General features: G+C 46.2%; 1 protein-coding gene and 3 non-coding genes across 7 annotated transcripts in view; all 4 read left to right on the top strand.

The window, feature by feature from the left end:
* LOC140418994 (uncharacterized) overlaps positions 1–21,830 on the top strand; it is a 578,165-nt gene that overhangs the window by 354,322 nt on the left and 202,013 nt on the right. The window lies entirely within an intron of this gene.
* Positions 12,481–12,553, top strand: trnav-aac (transfer RNA valine (anticodon AAC)). Its single transcript has one exon. It is a non-coding gene; the product is annotated as a tRNA-Val (tRNA).
* Positions 15,418–15,490, top strand: trnav-uac (transfer RNA valine (anticodon UAC)). The gene has a single exon. It is a non-coding gene; the product is annotated as a tRNA-Val (tRNA).
* On the top strand, positions 15,573–15,645 carry trnar-acg (transfer RNA arginine (anticodon ACG)). The gene has a single exon. It is a non-coding gene; the product is annotated as a tRNA-Arg (tRNA).

Here is a 21,830-nt window from a genome sequence, read left to right as displayed (position 1 = left end):
GAACATGGTGAGGATTACACACACAGTGATACAGAGCACGGAGAGAGCTGTACAGAAACCTGAACATGGTGAGGATTACACACACAGTGACACAGAGCACGGAAACAGCTGTACAGAAACCTGAACATGGTGAGGATTACACACACAGTGACACAGAGCACGGAGAGAGCTGCACAGAAACCTGAACATGGTGAGGATTACACACACAGTGATACAGAGCACGGAGAGAGCTGTACAGAAACCTGAACATGGTGAGGATTACACACACAGTGACACAGAGCACGGAGCGAGCTGTACAGAAACCTGAACATGGTGAGGATTACACACACAGTGATACAGAGCACGGAGAGAGCTGTACAGAAACCTGAAAATGGTGAGGATTACACACACAGTGACACAGAGCACGGAGACAGCTGTACAGAAACCTGAACATAGTGAGGATTACACACACAGTGACACAGAGCACGGAGACAGCTGTACAGAAACCTGAACATGGTGAGGATTACACACACAGTGACACAGAGCACGGAGTGAGCTGCACAGAAACCTGAACATGGTGAGGATTACACACACAGTGATACAGAGCACGGAGAGAGCTGTACAGAAACCTGAACATGGTGATGATTACCCACACGGTGACACAGAACACGGGGAGAGCTGTACATAAACCTGAACATGGTGAGGATTACACACACAGTGATACAGAGCACGGAGAGAGCTGTACAGAAACCTGAACATGCTGAGGATTACACATACAGTGATACAGAGCACGGAGAGAGCTGCACAGAAACCTGAACATGGTGAGGATTACAGACACAGTGATACAGAGCACGGAGAGAGCTGTACAGAAACCTGAACATGGTGAGGATTACACACGCAGTGACACAGAGCACGGAGAGAGCTGTACAGAAACCTGAACATGGTGAGGATTACCCACACGGTGACACAGAACACGGGGAGAGCTGGACAGAAACCTGTACATGGTGAGGATTACACACACAGTGATACAGAGCACGGAGAGAGCTGTACAGAAACCTGATCATGGTGAGGATTACACACACAGTGATACAGAACACGGGGAGAGCTGTACAGAAACCTGAACATGGTGAGCATTACACACACAGTGATACAGAGCACAGAGAGAGCTGTACAGAAACCTGAACATAGTGAGGATTACCCACACGGTGACACAGAACACGGGGAGAGCTGTACAAAAACGTGAGCATGGATCAAGAAAAATGGTTTAACCACTGATTAACCTGGGGTATTTGCCAATCGTGTGAATTGCTCAGTTTGTGTGGCAATGTTATCACTTTAATTGCATTTGAATTGTATTCACTGTTACAATACAATTCTTACAATGCAAACCACTGGGGACTGAGGTGATATTTTATTCCAGCCAGCAAGCTCTAACGATCTGGAATGCACTGTCAGAATGGGAGGTGGGAGCTGATTGAACAGTGATTTACAAACGGGTAAAGTTCAAATACGGGAAAAGGATAATAACAGGGCTATGGGAAAATCATGGTCGAATAGTATTTCATTCATGAAGGAAAGACATTCACCCGAGGTAGCGAATGTCATCCTTATTTCTGTTTGATTCTACCATGGATATCACTACTCAGTTCCTTTTTTCCTTGCTGAGAGACAAACCCAAGGGATCATTTTTTCATCCGTGAGCCAATCTGTTCCTAAAATAACTGGGCGGACAGTAACCCAAGCGGTTTTTATCACCAGGCACAGCAAGATCCAACATAATTTATTGCGAATCAACAGGAACTGTGGGGCGCAACTGATATTGAACACCGGTGGTCAGCGGTCAATCCCTGACTGCGGTTTAACATTTCCCGGAGTTTCTGATTGACTTTTCATCGATTTGACAATTTTCTTCTATCAATAATTCTTTTTCTCCGTTTCTCTTTAGATTTATGTATTTACTGTTAGTTTCGATTTGTTTCTAAATTTACTTTGTGCTGTTTGTGTTTCTCGTCATCGTGGGAACTTGTCCAATCTCACAGTTGTCGGTTGGGTTCAGTCTGCTCAGTTTCCGCAGTGGGTTTCACTGCTACTCACTGGGAACTGCCCCTTCCGGCTCTCTGACAATTACAATTCATTCCGCCCATTGACTGATTCTCTCCATGGTTCTCTGTGCGCAGTATTATCTGCGGTTTGCACAGTATAGAAATTGCGGAAGAGGAATAGACCATTCGGCCCAACTAAATTGTATTTGCGCATATATTTGCGATCAGAGGGTTAGATAGGGTGGACAGTGAGAGCCTTCTCCCGCGGATGGAAATGGCTAGCACGAGGGGACATAGCCTTAAACTGAGGGGTAATAGATATAAGACAGAGGTCAGAGGTAGGTTCTTTACGCAAAGAGTAGTGAGGCCGTGGAGTGCCCTACCTGCTACAGTAGTGAACTCGCCAACATTGAGGGCATTTAAAAGTTTATTGGATAAACATATGGATGATAATGGTATAGTGTAGGTTAGATTGCTTTTGTTTCGGTGCAACATCGTGGGCCGAAGGGCCTGTACTGCGCTGTATTGTTCTATGTTCTATATGCTCCAGACCAGACTGTCCCCTCCCGCGCGACATCTAATTGACCATTCCCATCCAGTCCGTGTGTCGGTCTATTGTGTTCTCTTTCCAGTATTTCCAAGTCTTCCCATAAATGTATCAATACTCTCTCCTCCAAGCTCCGTGTGGCAACAGGGTCCATATTCTCACAACCCTGTGTTTAAATTTCTTCTACTTCATATCTGCATTTGTTCGGTTCCTGATATTTATCAACATAGAAACGTAGAAAACCGGTGCAGGAGTAGGCCATTCGGTTCTTCGAGCCTGCATCACCATTCAAATGGTCATGGCTGATAATGCAAATTCCGTCTCACACTCCCACTTTCTCTCCATTCCCTTGCTCCCTTCAGCCGCAAGGGCCACGAGCAGTTCCCTCTTGAATATATCCAACGAACTGGCCCCAACGGCAATTCCACAAGTTGACAACTCTCTGAGAGAAGAAGTTCGTCCTCGTCTCAGTCCTGAATGACTCATTCTTTATTCTTAGGCTGTGACCCCCTAGTCCCAACATCGGGAACATTCGTCCCGCATCTAGCCCGTGCAGTCCCATCAGGATTGTACATGTTTCTATGAGATCGCCTCTCATCCTTCTAAACTCCAGTGAGCACAAGCCCAGCCGATCCAGTCTTTCTTCATTTGTCAGTCTTGCCATCCCGGGAATTAGTCTGGTGAACTTTCGCTGGACACCCTCAAAAGCAAGAATGTCCTTCCTCAAACTAGAAGACTAAAACTACACACAATACTCAAGGTGTGGCCTCACCAAGGCTCCGTATAACTGTAGAAAGCCATGCAATCTCCTATGCTCAAACCTTCTCTATCTGATGGCCAGCATACCATTGGCTTTCCTCGTCGCCTGTTGTACCTGCATGCCAACCTTCAAGGACTGTACATGTGAGGTTACCCTCCTTGGTGGCAAAAACAAGAAGGCAGATTATTCGCTGAATGGAGTAAGTTTAGGAAAATGGGAAGTGCAACGAGACCTGGGTGTCGTGGTGGGACAGTTGTTATTGATACTCCACGAGGGTGGCACGCTGGCGCAGTGGTTAGCACTGCTACCTCACGGCGCCGAGGACCTGGGTTCGAACCGCCGGGGCCACTGCCCGTATAGAGTTTGCACATTCTCCCCATGTCTGCGTGGATCTGACCCCCACAATCCAAACATGTGCAGGAAAGGTGAATTGGCCATGCTAAATTACCACTTAATTGGAAAAATTAAAAATAAAGTCCACGAGACCATATGTACATTTATATTGCATTAGATCTTGTCACCAACATGCCTCCGACGTGGAGTATTAATAACAACATAACACAGTGTAGTATAAACAGTGGCCAAATCAAGTGCGATATGAGCAATGGCATGGTGTGTGCAGCAGTAACTGATACTGCACCTACTATAATGAAATAAAAGAGTAAATGCTGGAAAATCTCAGCAGGTCTGACAGCATCAGAATGGAGAGAAAAGAGCTAACGTTTCGAGTCCAATGACTGTCAAAGCTTTGACAAAGAGTCATCGGACTCGAAACGTTAGCTCTTTTCTCTCCCTACAGGTGCTGCCAAACCTGGTGAGATTTTCCAGTATTTTCTCTTTTGTTTCAGATTCCAGCATCCGCAGTAATTTGCTTTTATACTATAATGAAATGATGCACTAAGCTAGACAATGCCTCTGTAGTTTACGAGGTACAATCTCAGGTAATACCACACAGAACCGTGCATCATCGAAATATCAAAACATTTTAGATAGTAGTAGGAGTAGGCCATTTGGCGCTTGGAGCCTGTTCCTCCATCCAACATGATCACAATGTGGCTGTTTAGCACAGGACTAAATCGCTGGCTTTCAAAGCAGGCCAGCAGCACGGTTCAATTCCTGTAACAGCCTCCCCGAACAGGCGCCGGAATGTGGCGACTAGGTGCTTTTCACAGTAACTTCATTGAAGCCTCCTTGTGACACTAAGCGATTTTCATTTCATTTCAATAGTTCTCTATTAAAACTATACCCCAGCACATTCCCCATACACTTTGACACATTTAGTGTTCAGAAATCTATTTCCTTCTTAAATATATTCAGTAATTTTGCCACCACAGCTCACTGACCGAAAAATGTTCATTTCTAGATTTTATAGATCGTGCCTCCATTTTCACTGCACTTGGTGCTATTGCTTCTGAGTCATGTCTCGATAATTACTTGCCCCAATGATATCGGAATTGATATTCCACCAGCCAGGTATCAATTGTTCCTTCACTAAAACTTTAAATTCATACTGAACCATTTTAAGGCACTTTCAGTATGTACGGTTTATTAGGACAAAGCATTTGCCTGCGATCGGCTCGACCTCATCCGCCCTCCCATGTTAGCGATGAGTTATTTCAAGTTCCTTCGTTGCAAATATCTTTCAATATTAGTGTATCAATGCAACACTAAACACCAGAACACTTACAAATACGCAAACCACGTATCCATCAACTAAAAGCACAATATGTCAGAGATTGAAAGAGGCAGATTTTTATCAGAGACCAAACTTCAGCTCAGAGTTAACAAGAGGAATTCTGATTGATGGAGATGCAGAGAACTATCTTGGGGCTAGGAGGGACCACAGAAGCTGCAGTCAGCAGTTTCATAGAATATACAGTGCAGAAGGAAGCCATTCCACCGATCGAGTCTGTACCGGCTCTTGGAAAGAGCACCCTACCCAAGGTCCACACCTCCACCCTATCCCCATAACCCAGTAACCCCACCCAACACTAAGGGCAATTTTGGACCCTAAGGGCAATTTATCATGGCCAATCCATCTAACCTGCTCGTCTTTGGACTGTGGGAGGAAACCGGAGCACCTGGAGGAAACCCACGCACACACAGAAAGGATGTGCAGACTCCACACAGACAGTGACCCAAGCCAGAATCGAACCTGGGACCCTGGAGCTGTGAAGCAATTGTGCTATCCACAATGCTACCGTGCTGCCACGTTGGCAATGAATTCACTCCCCTTCCTAAGGGAACAAATGAAAGGCATGGACTCGTTTCTTAATTTGTTTGTTCACCGATCTGTAACTAAAGTGCATGTTGGAAGTTAATTGCCCCTCTGGAGACTCTCATTGTTATAAGTGAGGGACCCTTTGCACGCCTTGCAGAGCGAGTATGTACACCTGGCATAATTCAATTGGTTCCTGAAAGACGATGCATGGACCAGCGAATGGACCATTTTATGTCATTTAATACCCAGCACTCGCTATTATTGGTGTCCCAGGTAAGAGAGGAATCTCAACTATAATATTTGTTTTTCTTCTGAATCTCCAGAAATCTTGTCTCTTCCTTTTAAGGATCGTGCTGGAAACGTTATTGCATTGTGGTATATTAGAGTGCATCAACTAATTTTTTATTACAGAGCAGGACAATAAATGGTCAATAAATTACCCGTCACACTTATAGAACAACTGTTTATTAGACTGCAGAAATATGAATTATAATGGTTAGCATTGCACGGACGTTATATTGTTAAGCATTGCAACCATTTGCTACAAATTGTTATTGGGCTGCAGGGTGGCACAGGAATGGGGAGGGACTAGTCTAATAGGGCAATGAGGCAATTGAAACAATCGGGAGAATGCTGAAATAGAGGCGTTATTAGGCAATCATAGAATCAGTGCAAATGGAGGCCATTCGAACTTGCACCAACCTCTGAAATGTGTACTGCGCCCAGGCTCCATCCCCTGCGCTTTCCCAATAACCCCTGAGCCTGACCTAACCTACACACCTGTTTTAGACACGAAGGGGCAATTTAGAATAGCCAATCCACCTAACCTGCATATCTTTGGGCTGTGGGAGGCACCCAGAGGAAACCACACAGACACAGGGAGAAAGTACAAACTCCACACAGACAGAGACCCAAGGCCAGAATTCGGCCCATCGAGTCCGCATCGGCATTTGAAAAAGCACCCCACCCAAGACCACACCTCCACCGTATCCCCGTAACCAAGTAGCCCCACCCAACCTTTCTGGAGACTAAAGGGCAATTTAACATGGCCAATCCACCTAACCTGCATATCTTTGGATTGTAGGAAGAAACCGGAGCACCCGGAGGAGACCCACGCAGACACGAGGAGACACACAAAAACTATTACAATGATCGGGAGTGTAGATATATGAAAGTGGTCAATAAGGGTTTGAGTAGCTCTTCAGCTAAGGCAGACTTTCAGACGGGCGATACAATGGGCTGTGGAGAAATGTAGAAGTTTGCAGTGTCCGGGCCTCTGGTCGGTTTGGGAATGTGGGCGTTTGGAAGTTCAGCCCACGGTCAAGCAGGAATTGAATATTGTAAATGGTCTGTAACTTCAGAAGAGGGCCAGCCACGGGAATAGACCCAGTGGAGAGCGGAGTTTGTTGCAGGGGCTGATTGCGATATTCTGTGAATTGACAAACGTTTAATCCAGCATTGGATTAGCATCAAGTAGTAATGCCTTTGGATTAATTGAAATCTGGAGGTGCGAAATGGGCAGGTCAGGAGGGATTCAGCAGCGGAATGGACCAGGGAGTAGCTGTTTTTTGGAATCTGCTCAGTGACGCTTGTCTTTTCTCTATTACAGCCAACTTGGTGGCGATCATCATCCTATCCCGAGGACGGTGCGGACTGTCTCGGTGTATCACCTACTACCTGGTAGCGATAGCAGTGACTAACCTCCTTGTCATGGTCACCTCTGTTATCTTGAGCCGGATTGGTGGCATTTACTTCAGATACAGTGTCCTATCGATCACCCCCGGATGCGCTGTCAGCACCGTGCTCCTGTATGCGACCCGCAATGGTTCAGTCTGGCTGACCATGGCCTTCACCTTCGACCGTTTTGTCTCCATCTGCTATCAGAAACTGAAGACCAGATACTGCACCGAGAAAACCGCACTGCTGGTCATCGGAATGGCCATTACCCTGAGCTACGTCAAGAACGTCCCCTTTTACTTCACCTACCAGCCCCTGTACATATTGGACGGGGTGCCCTGGTTCTGTGATATTAAATCCAGCTATTACACTATACCATCGTGGCAAGCCTATGACTGGCTCGACCACATATTAACCCCCTTTCTCCCGTTCTTCTTCATTCTGCTGCTCAACGCCCTGACTGTAAGACACATTGTAGAAGCCAGCAGAGCTCGCAGGAGGCTGAAGGGCTCCGCGAGTGACGGAGATCCAGCGATTGCCAATCGCAAGTAGTCGATTGTCCTGCTCTTCGCCATCTCGCTCAGCTTCCTCCTCCTCTGGGTCACATATGTTGGACATTTCCTATACGTTCGTGTTACAGCTGAGGCCTACTTCACCGGTCTGGATTTCAACGACCCACACTTCATCTTTCTAGAAACGACCAACATGCTTCAGTTACTCAGTTCCTGCAACAACACCTTCATCTATGCAGTAGCCCAGACCAAGTTCCGAAATGAGCTGAAGAAGTTGCTCACTTTTCCCTTCGCCATTATCACGAGTTGCTTTAGGTTGAACAGTGCTTCATGATCAAGTTAAGGACTATTAATATATCCAGAATTAGGCAGAATCTGCAATCATGCTTGTTTACAAAGATGTTACAGCCACAATAGTTCATGGTCCTGAACAAAATAAACCATTTACAAGACAAAGTGTATACTCCAGCATTCGGATGTAACATGAGGTACATACGAAATAGCAGGCAGAGTGGTCGAACAAACCACTTTTATTTACTGCACGCTCAATGGCAGATGTAACAATTTTTTAAAAATGTTTTTATTGCAGTTTTTTATTTCATACATTGTACAATAGACAAGGGTATGCGAAGCGATTACAATATTCAAGAACTTTACACCCACCCCACCCACTCATTGACCATCTCTGCCCCCCGTTTTTGTTGTTTAAAGATACTTTATTCGATCAGATATCATACAATAGGCGATTGTCATCTATTTACATATATGCAGCTCTTTCCCCTTCGCCTTCTCTTCTCCCACTTTGTAGATTGGCCGTGATCCCCTACAATCACCCCCCCCCCCCCCCGCCCCCTCCGCCCCCCACCCCTCGTCTCGTTTTCGGTGTTTCTTTAGGAGTTCTGGTCTTTGTGGCCTTGCTCTCGGCCCCCATTATCCGTTCTGGCGTTGCTCCAGCCTCCCCTCCTCTCTCCCGAGCCTCCCTCCAAATCTCATCCCCTCCCTATCTGTTCTCTGCTGTCTCGTTCGTTCCGTCCCGTCACCCCCCCCCCCCCCCCCTCCACCCACCCTCACACACAGACCAATCCCAAAGCCTTTTATTCGTATATAAGGAGCAAGGGAGTAACTAGAGAAAGGATTGGTCCACTCAAAGACAAAAGGGGGAATTTATGCGTAGTCAGGAGAAATGGGTGAGAGTCTTAATGAGTACTTTGCATCGGTGTTCACCAAGGAGAGGGACATGACGGATGTTGAGGTTAGGGATGGATGTTAAAATGCTCTAGGTCAAGTCGGCATATGGAAGGGGGAAGATTTGGGTATTCTAAAAGGCATTAAGGTGGTCAAGTCCCCAGGTCCGGATGGGATCTATCCCAGGTTACTGAGGGAAGCGAGGGACGAAATAACTGGGGCCTTAACAGTTATCTTTGCAGAATCCTTGAGCACGAGTGAGGTCCCGGAGGACTGGAGAATTGCTAATGTTGTCCCTTTGTTTAAGAAGGGTAGCAGGGATAATCCAGGGAATTATAGACCTGTGAGCTTGACGTCAGTGGTAGGCAAACTGTTGGAGAAGATACTGAGGGATAGGATCTATTCACATTTGGAAGAAAATAGACTTATCAGTGATAGGCAGCATGGTTTTGTGCAGGGAAGGCCATGTCTTACAACCTTAATAAAATTATTTGAGGAAGTGACCAAGTTAATTGATGAGGGAAGGGTTGTAGATGTCATATACATGGACTTCAGTAAGGCGTTTGATAAAGTTTCCCATGGCAGGTTAATGGAAAAAGCGAAGTCGAATGGGGTTCAGGGTGTACTAGCTAGATGGATAAAGAACTGGCTGGGCAACAGGAGACAGAGAGTAGTGGTGGAAGGGAGTGTCTCAAAATGGAGAAAGGTGACTAGTGGTGCTCCACAGGAATCCGTGCTCGGACCACTGTTGTTTGTGATATACATAAATGATCTGGACGAAGGTATAGGTGGTCTGATTAGCAAGTTTGCAGATGATACTAAGATTGGTGGAGTTGCAGATAGCGAGGGGGACTGTCAGAGAATACAGCAAAATATAGATCGATTGGAGAGTTGGGCAGAGAAATGGAAGATGGAGTTCAATCCAGACAAATGCGAAGTGATGCATTTTGGAAGATTCAATTCAAGACCGGTCAACGGAAGAGTCCTGGGGAAAATTGATCTTGGAGTTCAGGTCCATTGTACCCTGAAGGTGGCAACGCAGGTCGATAGAGTGGTCAAGGAGGCAGACAGCATGCTTGCCTTCATCGGACGGGGTATTGAGTACAAGAGTCGGCAGGTCATGTTACAGTTGTTTAGGACTTTGGTTAGACCACATTTGGAATACTGCGTGCAGTTCTGGTCGACACATTACCAGAAGGATGTAGATGCTTTAGAGAGGGTATAGAGGAGGTTCTCCAGGATGTTGCCTGGTATGGAGGGTGCTAGCTATGAAGAAACGTTGGGTAGATTAGGATTGTTTTCGTTGGAAAGACGGAGGTTGAGGGGGGACCTGATTGAGGTCTACATAATTATGAGGGGTATGGACAGGATGGATAGCAACAAGCTTTTTCCAAGAGTGGGGGTGTCAATTACAAGGGGTCACGATTTCTAGGTGAGAGGGGAAATGTTTAAGGGAGATGTGCCTGGAAAAGTTTTAATGCAGAGGGTGGTGGGTGCCTGGAGGTGGTAGATGCGGGCACGATAGCATCATTTACGATGCACCTGGACAGATATATGAATGGGCGGAGAACAGAGGGAAGTCGATCCTTGGAAAATAGGCGAAAGGTTTAGATAATGAATGAAATGAAAATCGCTTATTGTCATAAGACGGCATCAAATGAAGTTACTGTGAAAAGCCCCAAGTCGCCACATTCCGGCGCCTGTTCGGGGAGGCTGGTACGGGAATAGAACCATGCTGCTGGCTGTCTTGCGTCTGCTTTCAAAGCCAGTGGTTTAGCACTGTGCTAAACATACTGCAGAGTGAGAAGCCGAAGGGCCTGTTCCTGTGCTGTAATTTTCTGTGTTCTTTGTTCATACACAAACTTACCCTCCCCTCGCTCTTTTGGCTGTTGGCTTCGTAACGGTGTTGGAACGCGTGGTGAATTCTCTCCTCGCGTTTTGCAAGCCCTCCTCCGACCCTCAAATGGCAAATTTTATTTACTCCAGGTGGAGAAATTGCGACACGTCTGCCAGCCAGTCTGCTGTCGTGAGTCATGCTGCTGATCGTCAGCTGAACAGGATTCCTCGGTGGGCGATTAGGGAAGCAAAGGCAAGGGGGTCGACCCCTTTCCCCATGAATAGCTTTGGCTGGTTCGATACCCCGAATACTGCCATTCCGCGGGCACGGGTCCACCCTCACAACCTTGGACATTGCCTCAATGAAGGCTGCCCAAAATCCGTCAAGTATGGGGCATATCCAGAACATGCAGGTGTGGTTGGCTGCGCCTCCCTGACACCGTTACCATTTGTCCTCCACCTCCTTATTGTGCTTCTTGTCAGATGCACTCTGTGCAATACTGTCAGTTGCACTTGGCCTTCCGTACTCGAAGGTGGTTTTGGGCCTGTTGAGGGATTCGGTCCACACAACGACAAGCTTTTCGAAAATGTCCCGTTTTCTCGGGAACGTATTGATTCCCTGCAGCGTGAGCTCAGCTTCTCAAAGCAAACCCAATGTGAATGAATCCCGCCGTCTGCGCCGCAAACAAATGAAGAAAACATGTCGCTTGACCAACAAAAAACCTCACCAATGGGTTTGTCCGGAATTTGAACCCGGGACCTCTCGCAAGTTTTGACACCAAGACACCCAAAGCGGGAATCATGCTCCTAGACCAACTAAGCCCTCGCAAGCAACGGAATCAGACTGTCATTGCCATCGAAAGTCCATCTAACATCTGAGGAGAAAGCGGAAAATACTGGAACAACTCAGGGAGTCAGGCGGCATTTGTCGACAGGACAACAAAGCTCTTCTTTCACCATCAACTTTCATTAAAACCGGGACAGGTTAGAAATGTCGGACGTTGTAACCAAGTGAAATCCCGGAGGGAGCAAACAGAACAACAGGAAAGGGCTCTGACCGGGTGCAAGTCAGGAGAGATTAAATGAGAAAAGGCTTTGGGCCCGAGGCCACAGGCTGAGGTTAGCATCGAATCAGAGAATAATTACACCGCAGAATGAGGCCATTCGGGTTGCTGTGTCCGTGCCAGCTCTCTGTTAGCGCAATGGAACAAACAAAGAAACAAAAGATGTGTGTGCATCTTTTCGAGCATCAATTCTATCCAAACGCACTCCAGCTCAGACACTCTCTCCCTCGAGCATCATCTGTGGGGAGAGAAACGACATAAACATCCCGAGACCTGAGGAATCTTTTTCAGAGTGGGCCAATGCAAACCAACCCCGCCGTCAGCATCGCAAACAATTCATAATGTCAGACCTGGAGTAAAGGGCTTGTCCTAGATTTAAACCCACGACCGCTCGCATGGGCATTGATTGAAAATCCTAAACGAGAACCATACCTCGAGACCAAAGAGCACAAATTTAAAACCGAGCTTAAGCAAAATATAACTTATGTCAAGGTCGATATAATTTCTACATCTCATGGTTTTATATGTTGAAACATCTGTTTTTTAAAAAAAACAGCTGTCGTGTTGTAATAAGTGACCTGACCCCTCAGCCTCACCATGCGAATCTGCAGCAACACAGTGAGGTTGCACATTGTACACGTCAGTTGATCGCCAGCTGTTTCTGTAGTGTAGTGGTTATCACATTCGCCTAACACGCGAAAAGTCCCCGGTTCGAAACCAGGCAGAAACATCTCGTACTTCTAGTTTCGTCTGTTGCTGAATATTACCTCAATCTCGTAACTGGTCTTCATCAACGAGGAACAACCAAATGCATTTATCCGTACGAGCCAGTGGCACAATGGTTTACGCGTCTGACTACGTGTTAGCCGATTCCAGGTTCGACTCCTGGATGTCTCGGACTTCTGAATTTTGGTGTGCGCTGAAACTCAGTGTGTGGGACAGCTGATTCTTGATGCAGAGCAAAGTGAGCAGAACATCTTCAATTCTCGTATCGGTTGTGGTTATTTAGGAAAGCCCTGCCTTCTCAATTTAACTTCCACTTCAAGCAAAACATAACTTATCTTTAGGTCTGTAAAGTTTGATTCCTGATTGTTTTATAAGTTGAGACATCGGTTTTAAAGAAACGGCTGTCTTCATGTAATAAGTGACATGACCTCCCTGCCGAACCATGACAAGAGGCGGCAACACAGTGAGGTTGAACATTGCACAAGTCCATTGATTACTGCACCGCCAACGGTTTCTGTAATGTCGTGGTTAGCACATTCCCCTAACATGCGAAAGGTCCCGGGTCCATACCGGGTAGAAACATTAAGTGCTTCTCATGTTGTGGGAGGAATGTTTGCACAAAGTACTTTTGTTCCCCGTTCTCGTATGTTCGAGGATTATGAGATTTAGTCTGTCATGAGCCACTAAAATAAATTCCACATTAAGTCACAAGTACTGAATTTTCGACAGGCAATGAGAAGAAAAGGATCTTCCTATTTTGGATATTCGGAGCTAGTACACCCACAACAGAATTTCATGCATTTACAAATGCAGATGAACATACTTATTCACCATCTCAAACATGTCTAAATGAACGACAAATGCAACTTACTGCGGATGCTTCATTCTGAAACAAAAACAGAAAATACTGGACAATCTCAGCAGGTCTGACAGCCTCCGTGGAGCGAGGTGGCAGTTGTCGTTCCGGGTCTGGGTGACTCTTTGTCAAAGCTGGAGAACTGGAAATGGGGTCAGATTCAGACTATTGTGGATGGGCGGGGGTGGGGTCCCGTATTGGGCCTCGATAGAGTGGTCAGCAATAGGTGGAAAATGACGTCAATGTCTCGGACAGAATGAAAAATGGAATGTCAATGACGCTAATCAAGGCTAACAAAGGTGCTGACAGTGGCGCCTCAAGAGATCAGAATGTGTTAATAGCAGAACAAAGTAAGCAGTGTGTCAGAGATCAATTCGCGACAGGGATCAGATTGCTCATATAGGATGGTATGGGCTGGGGGAGGGGGGCAATGCTGAGGGTAAAACATATCAATGGAAGGAATGAAAATAAGTTGATGGAAACAGATGGTGGAGGGGGAAGAGAGATTACACAGTCTGATGTTGTTGAACTGAATAAAATGAAACAGACAGAGAGCTGCCTGAATCCACTGGAATTAGTCAATAGAGGTAAGTGAATGTCTAATCACAGACAAGCTTTTAGAAAATGTCTCGATTGTCTCGGGAACGTGTTGGTTCCCTGCTGTGTGAGCTGAGCTTCTCAAAGGAAACCCAATGTTAATGAATCCCGCCGAATGCGCCGCAAAGAAATGAAGAAAACATGTCGCTTGACCAACAGAAAACCTTATCAAAGGGCTCGTCCGGGATTTAAACCCGTGACCTCGCGCAACTTTCGAAACCGAGACACCCAAAGCGAGAATCATACCCCTAGATCAACGAGCCCTGGAAAAGTAACAGAAGCACGCTGTTATTGCCATCGAAAGTCGATCTAACATCTGCGGAAAATACTGGAACAACTCAGCGAGTCAGGCGGGATTTGTCGACAGGAGAACAAAGCTCGTCTTTCACCGTCACCTTTCATTAAAGCCGGGACCGGTTAGAAATGTCGGACGTTTTAACCAAGTGAATCCCGGAGGGAGCAAACAGAACAACAGGAAAGGGCTCTGATAGGGTGCAAGTCAGGAGAGATTAAATGAGAAAAGCCCGAGGGTTCCCTGGCCACAGAGTGAGGTTAGCATCGAATGAGAGAATAATTACACCACAGTATGAGGCCATTCCAGCCGCTGTGTCTGTGCCAGCTCTCAACAACTACCGCCCGGATACAAAGAACAAGTGGAAACAAGATTCAAACCCAAATCTGCGATGGAAGTACACACAGAATGGGGGCAGCATTTACAGTGTGAGACTGTTGCACACACTCTGAGTGTGAAAGCTGTATTGAGCCCAGTGGAAAGATGCGCAGCTGTTCCTCGAGTGTTTGTTGAGCTTCTTTGGAACATTTCAGGAGGCCGAGGTCCGGGAGGTCAGCGTTAAGATGCAGCTCTCCAGTCAGTTCAATTCTCCACTTTGGCTCTGTGGATTAGATGGGTCACGTCCTTGTGAAGTTAACGCAGATCTGGAGCATCAATTCTATCCAAACGCACTCCAGCTCAGACACTGTCTCCCTCGAGCATCATCTGTGGGGAGAGAAACGACGTAAACATCCCGAGTCCCGAGAAACCTTTTTCAGAGTGGGCCAATGCAAACCAACGCCGCCGTCAGCGTCGCAAACAATTCATAATGCCTGACCTGGAGTAAAGGGCTTGTCCTGGATTTAAACCCACGACCGCTCGCATTGATTAAAAATCCGTAAACGAGAACCATAGCTCGAGACCACAGGGCACAAATTTAAGACCGAGCTAAGCAAAATAGAACTTATGTTCAGTTCGATATAATTTCTACATCCAATGGTTTTATATGTTGAAACATCTGTTTTTTTTAATAAACAGCTGTCGTCTTGTAACAAGTGGCCTGGCCTGGACTCTCAGCCTCGCCATGCGAATCGGCAGCAACACAGTGAGGTTGAACATTGTACACGTCCGTTAATTGCCAGCTGTTTCTGTGGTGTAGCGGTTATCACATTCGCCTTACACGCGAAAAGTCCCCGGTTCGAAACCGGGCAGAAACATCTCATACTTCCGGTTTAGTCTGCAGACTATCTCGTAACTGGTCTTCGTCAACGAGGAACAGCCAAATGCATGCACTCGAATGGGCCAGTGGCGCAATGGATAACGCGCCTGACTACGAATCAGGAGATTCCTGGTTCGACTCCTGGCTGGCTCGGACTTCTGAATTTTGGCCTGCGCTTTAACTCAGTGGGTGGGACAGCTGATTCTTGATGCAGAGCAAAGTGAGCAGGACATCTTCCATTCTCGTATCGGTTGTGGTTATTTACGAAAGCCCTGCCTTCTCAATTTAACTTCCACTTCAAGCAAAACATAACTTATCTTCAGGTCTGTAAAGTTCCATTCCTGATTGTTTATAAGTTGAGACATCGGTTTTAGAGAAACGGCTGTCTTCTTGTAATAAGTGACATGGCATCTCAGCCGAACCATGAGAAGAGGCGGCAACACAGTGAGGTTGAACATTGCACAAGTCCATTGATTACTGCACCGCCAGCGGTTTCGGTAGTGCAGTGGTTAGCACATTCCCCTAACATGCGAAAGGTCCCCGGGTCCATACCGGGTAGAAACATCAAGTGCTTCTCATGTTGTGTGAGGAATGTTTGCACAAAGTACTTTTGTTCCCCGATCTCGTATGTTCGAGGATTATGAGGTTTAGTCTCTCATGAGCCACTCAAATAAATTCCACATTAAGTCACAAGTACTGAATTTTCGACAGGCAATGAGAAGAAAAGGATCTTCCTATTTTGGATATTCGGAGCTAGTACACCCACAACATAATTTCATGCATTTACAAATGCAGATGAACATACTTATTCACCATCTCAAACATGTCTAAATGAACGACAAATGCAACTTACTGCGGATGCTTCATTCTGAAACAAAAACAGAAAATACTGGACAATCTCAGCAAGTCTGACAGCCTCTGTGGAGCGAGATGGCAGCTGTCGTTCCGCGTCTGGGTGACTCTTTGTCAAAGCTGGAGAACTGGAAATGGGGTCAGATTCAGCCTATTGTGGATGGGCGGGGGGGGGGGGGGGGGGGTGCCCTATTGGGACTCAATAGAGTGGTCAGCAATCGGTGGAAAATGACGAAAATGTCTCGGACAGAAAGAAAAAGGCAATGTAAATGAGGCTAATCAAGGCTAAGAAAGGTGCTGATGGCGCATTAAGAAGTCACAATGTGTTAATGGGAGAACAAAGTAAGCACTGTGTCAGAGAACAATTGGCAACAGGGATCAGATTGCTCAAGCAGGATTTTATGGGCGGGGGGAGGGGAGCAATGGAAGGAATGAAAATATGTTGATGGAAACAGATGGTGGAGTGGGAAGAGAGATTACACAGTCTGATGTTGTTGAACTGAATAAAATGAAACTGACAGAGAGCTGCCTGAATCCACTGGAATTAGTCAATAGAGATAAGTGAATGTCCACACATAGACAAGCTTTTCGAAAATGTCTCGATTTCCTCGGGAACGTACTGGCTCCCTGCAGTGTGAGCTCAGCTTCTCAATGCGAACCCCATGTGAATGAATCCCGCCGTCTGCGCCGCAAAGAAATGAAGAAAACATGTCGCGTGACCAACAGAAAACAGCATCAAAGGGCTCATCCGAGATTTGAAGGCGGGATTTCTCGCAAATTTCGACACCGAGACACCCGAAGCGAGAATCACACTCCTAGACCAACGAGACCCTCAAAAATAACCTAAGCAGACTGTCATTGGCATCGAAATTCGATCTAACATCTGCGGAGAAAGCGGAAAATACTTGAACAACTCAGGGAGCCAGGCGGCATTTGTCGACAGGACAACAAAGCTCGTCTTTCACCATCACCTTTCATTTAAACTGGGACAGGTTAGAAATGTAGGATGTATTAACCAAGTGAAATCCCGGAGGGAGGAAACAGAACAACAGGAAAGGGCTCTGATAATGCGCAAGTCAGGAGAGATTAAATGAGAAAAGGCCTTGTGTTCCTGGCCACAGGGTGAGGTTAGAATCGAATCAGAGAATGATTACACCACAGAATGAGGCCATTCCGGCTGCCGTGTCTGTGCCAGCTCTCTGTTGGAGCAATGGAAGAAACAAAGAATGAAAAGATGTGTTTGGAGGAGCTGTCGGGGCAGATTGATCAACAGCTGCGTGAATGCAGCAAGTGTGAGGATCTGTAGGGACAGCACAAATTCACATCAGCGGCGCTTCAGGGTTTTTTTAACTGGTGGAGTCGACATAGCCCCTGGGATGTTGTTGCACTCACCTTGGGACCTGCCCCTCCGTCTCTCAGCAGGTGAAGTCTGCCCCTAACCTGGATGGCGCCTTATCATTGGGCAGAAATGGTCAACATCGATCAACATCGACCAAAAAATTTATATTTTTGTTGAAGGCTAAACTATACACCAAAACGTCACATGGTCCTGCACGATAATAATAATCGTGTTGCTTTGTGATGCTCTATTGAAATGGTTATTGCGCATTTCAGACTTTCTCACATTTTTAGATTCATTACAGGATGGGATGGCCGAGACTCAGTGGCGTTTGTGGCGTTTGGTCCACCTGAGTTAATTTCATAGAATTTCATAGAATTTACAGTGCAGAAGGAGGCCATTCGGCCCATCGAGTCTGCACCGGCTCTTGGAAAGAGCACCCTACCCAAGGTCAACACCGCCACCCTATCCCCATAACCCAGTAATCCCACCCAACACTAAGGGCAATTTTGGACACTAAGGGCAATTTATCATGGCCAATCCACCTAACCCGCACATCTTTGGACTGTGGGAGGAAACCGGAGCACCCGGAGGAAACCCACGCACACACGGGGAGGATGTGCAGACTCCGCACAGACAGTGACCCAAGCTGGAATCGAACCTGGGACCCTGGAGCTGTGAAGCAATTGTGCTATCCACAAGGCTACCGTGCTGCCTTAAGTTTTGGAAATATTATCCATAATTGTCGGTATTATTAGCTCCACATCAGATAGTTTTCACTACCTCTGCTAGTACGTGGGTCTTCCATGTTTAAATTTACTGTAGAAATCGCCGCATGGAGATGAGCCTTATGATTTACCAAACTGTCTCTGTGTTGACTTGTACAAGAACAGAGACAGCAATATAACTGCAATAGATAGACCTGACTGCTTTCGTGAAATTATTCCCGCAAGCAATGACACTAAATAAAGCTTGGCTGTCCAGTAAATACTCGCTAATGTTTTTCTACGGCGTGTTATGTTATATACAACGCTGTGCCTCATTGCACAGTAATAGACCGCCCCGTCCTCCATACTGAGGGCGCTTATATTGAGGTAACCGTTCTGTTCAGACTTGTCAGCAGTGCCAGATATCGTCTGAAACTGCATCTTTCTTCAGAGTTATTACATTGCGAATAATCCAGATTGATGGCTGTGCCGTTTGCTGCTGATACCATTGGGCGTAGCGAGTGTCCGGCTCTGAATATTGACAATGCAACTGCACCGAATCCCCTTCTGCCCCGGGTTTTGTCATCGGTGACTGAGTTACTGGATCTGCGTATTGTTAGCCTGCGATAGTGGCGGAATTAAATATCAAGAGTTTAAACATAAGATACCTAAATTTGTTTGCAAATGTGTGAGTTTGTGGAAGCTCTACTCTACCCATCAGATAGACATTTCTGATCATTAATTATTACAATCTATTATCGGCTAATCAGGCATGGTGAACATTATCCAGTACTTACCGCCCAACAGCGCCGCCAGTATTAGCCGAAACATGTCTGGCTGAATCTCTGTGAGTGAATGGGAATGGGATGAGGCAGAGATTGAGAGGAGAGAGGGAACCCGGGCTCTGTTCAGCTCATTGTTCCACCCACACACTGCAGGGGACCAGGCCCATTGCGACATCACCCAGGCTACCAAACCCATTATGACATCGCCTCGTCTCCCAAACCTATCGGCTTTGACAGTTCCGTCGCATGACGTCATCACGCCCCTGCTTGAACATGGCGCCCTCTGCTGCCGGATTTATCTCATTGCTGTTAGAATGCGGCCATTGAATGAATTCCGCGTGCACGGAAACACACAAGATACGAATGTTTCCCAGAAACGCAAATTGGAGCTTCTTACACTCAGCTTATAGTGCTGTTGATGTTTATGTCAGATGATTCTAAATGTGACGCGAAACCTGTTGAATTATTTGCTGACCGGCTCTGTCCAAAACCTGTGCAGGACAAAGTAGGAACAAAGGTTGGTATCATGACCGGCACAGGCTTGGAGGGCCGAAGGGCCCGTTTTTGTGCTGTATTGTTCTTTGTTCTTTATTGTTAAGGCGTCGGAGAAAGTGCGGGTTGTATATCAGAATAGGAGGCATGAGGCACATCTTTGCACAAGGCTAGAGATGCTTGCCTTCATTGTTTTTAACAAAGAAAGTAGAAGCGACACTCAAACGATGTTCTAAAATTATGTATTTTGGGTAGTATAGAACACAACTAATTGTTTCCAAAAGCAGCAGATATTTTATTTATTACGTTACGATATGGTACCGTCCGTAATTCCACGCATGAAATGGCGAAGGAAGAAGATTCAACGGCAACTTTCAAAAGAGAATTGTGAAGGGAAAGCAGCATGGGTAATGTGGGGTGTGAAAGTCGATTGGGACAGCGTTTTCAAATAGACACAGGAAAACTGAACCCTCATTCCGTTCCCTAAATCTCTATGGTTCAGGGCCGTTCATATCACTCCCACACTTTGTTCTCAGTCACTTGAGCAGCGAGCAGGTGCAGGGTGGTCACAGACTTCCGGGGTGGTCGCTATTTCCGCTCCAGCACTTGTGACGGCAGCTGGTAACCGCCGCACAGTTTGCTCAGTTTAGAGACTGCGGTGTCCACCGCACAACTTCCGTTTGCTGCTCTCGATCTGAACCGATTGTGCTGGTGGAGACATCACTGCGTCTGGCCTCTTCCTATCATTGGTTCTGTAAACAATGCAATGGTGCAGGAATCTGTATGTCTGCTCCAGCATATCTTTTCCTGCATTAAATAACCACCAAACAACAGAGCTGATGATCTAAAGTACAACCATAAATGTTGTGTCTGTTTATATCATATACACACATAAAGTAGATAGAACGAGGAAGGAACTAAGAAGTAAATATAATTTGAATGAGTCAAAGAGGAGAAAGCATTCAGGGTTCGATGCAGAAATTTGACACGTTGCTGATGACGTTAAAGAGGTAAAGGATCCCGGTTTTATCAACAGCGTTGCAGATATTCGAACAGATACAGACACACATAAATATGTACAGATCACTGATGGAAATGCTGTTCAAACACGTGGATCGGTTCTGTGACTCTTCTTTCGTTTGGTATTAACTTCACAGACAGTGTGGGAGGGATTGGGAAAGGTGAAGAGACAATAATCCTGAGCAGAGACTTCAGCAACTGGAGCAAGTGCACGAGAAACAGGGCCGGGAACAGAATCTATCAATCAGCTTAAGGAAGAAATATCTGACCAGTAAATAGAAATTTTAAAATGATGAAATGTATGGAAACAATCATGATTAATCAGTGGATAACTCTTTATGCGAGACAGTACATATGTACTGAGCGAATGTCCTCTTTTTGGACTGTCAAACTCTATGATTCGAAGATAACGAACGGTTCTGTTCTGTTATAAAGACAACAGAGCACTGACTATATGAATCATGTTAACCTGCTCTTACACACAGGAAGCAGAGAGGGTTGGAATCAGTGACGATTCGCGTGGTCCATGAATTGAGAAACAACAAATCGCACAGTGGCACCGTGAGTAACGGCAGATAACGACATCCCATAATAGTCCAATCGGTGACAATATGGCCCATCAGTCTCACATTCAGGGGGAGAATGTAAAGCTCTCCCTCTCCTCACCCGCAGAGCATTCAGTCCCGGACTCGGCAGCAAGTCCAAGTCTGGAAATCAGACCCGGATTCATCCGCCTTTTGTCCACCATCATCATCGTGACCAGAAACCCCAGGAAAGAGCTGTTTCCAGCTGGAGCTCTGATGCTACTGATGTTGGGTGAGTTCATTTTCTTATCTGATGCATTGTTTTAACAATCTCTTCATGCCGTGTGGTTTATGCGTGATTCTTTTTTATCGTAGCCGTTCAGTGTGAGGATCAGAGCTCCCACCCTGAGTAGGAGTTGTCTCGGGCAGGGGATCGGGCTGAAATGAACTGTCGGCTCTCCATTGGTTATGGCTATTCCATAGTCTGGTACAGACAGACACTGACAGGGAGCTCCCACATTTATCGCCTCCATTTACCAGGGGAATCAGACCAAAGGACGCTACACCCTGTCCTTTAACAGAACAAAGAAGTCCAATACCATATCTATGGATGGCAGCG

Source organism: Scyliorhinus torazame, chromosome 5, assembly GCF_047496885.1.
Source record: "Scyliorhinus torazame isolate Kashiwa2021f chromosome 5, sScyTor2.1, whole genome shotgun sequence".
Classification (NCBI taxonomy): domain Eukaryota; kingdom Metazoa; phylum Chordata; class Chondrichthyes; order Carcharhiniformes; family Scyliorhinidae; genus Scyliorhinus; species Scyliorhinus torazame.
Note: the sequence above shows the minus strand (reverse complement) of the source record. Positions and strands in the feature narration are given on the sequence as shown.